Genomic DNA, 900 nt, shown 5'->3' on the forward strand with positions numbered 1-900 from the left:
GTTGGACAAGCGCTCCAGCATTGATCCCTGGTGGGTTGAGCGCTCCAGCATCAACCCCTGTGATCCTAACCGATCACTGAGACTAGACGAATCAGCTCTCACAGGTGTACGCGATTCCTGTTGACTGTCTGTCTCCATACGATCTGTGTGATCGTCCATCTCCTGTACACCTGATCCGGGATCAATCGGTTCAGGTGTTGGTTCAGGAGTAGCTAGTCCAAAATCGTCCGATCGGTCTGTACGGATATCCGGGTACTTGCTGGCCTGGCTTGTACCCCGTACAGTGTCTGCTTGCTCACCCTCCTGATCACAGGGCAGGCCAGCCTCTGGATCACTTGGTGTAAGTAGCTCACCCCCAGGCTTTTGCCCGGCGGCCGATTGGCTTTGTTGGACTAGCTCTTGTTGATCCTCCAGTAAGGGTATATCAATATCCTGTCCTGGATCATCTAGTTCTCCATTGTGGAGTACGTCTACAAGCTTGATCGCTTGCTCCTTTGGCATTTCTTCCTCTTTCTTATTTTGATAGAAGCTTGTTTCGTCAAAGGATACGTTCCTAGTGATGATTACCTGGTCAACAGAGGGCACCCATATAACGTATATGTTTGATGCTCGATATCCAATCAAGTATCCAATGTGCCCACGCGGATTAACTTTAAATCCTCGTTTATCACGCCCTGCTGCGCGATCCTTGTCTAAGGGATACGCTCTGCAGCCATAAGCGTATATGCCACTCCAGTCTGGGCGAAGGTCTGCTGTCCGTTGTCTGATCAGAGCTGGTTCGTACCATCTAAAGTACTGATGAAACTAGTGATCAAGGACTTCATTTGGGGATCAGAAGCCATGTATTGCTGATGGACTCATACTATGAAGATATGCTGCCGCGTTCATGATCTTAGGCCA

The sequence above is a fragment of the Didymella exigua genome (assembly GCF_010094145.1).
Source record: "Didymella exigua CBS 183.55 unplaced genomic scaffold M421scaffold_50, whole genome shotgun sequence".
In the NCBI taxonomy this organism is placed as follows: domain Eukaryota; kingdom Fungi; phylum Ascomycota; class Dothideomycetes; order Pleosporales; family Didymellaceae; genus Didymella; species Didymella exigua.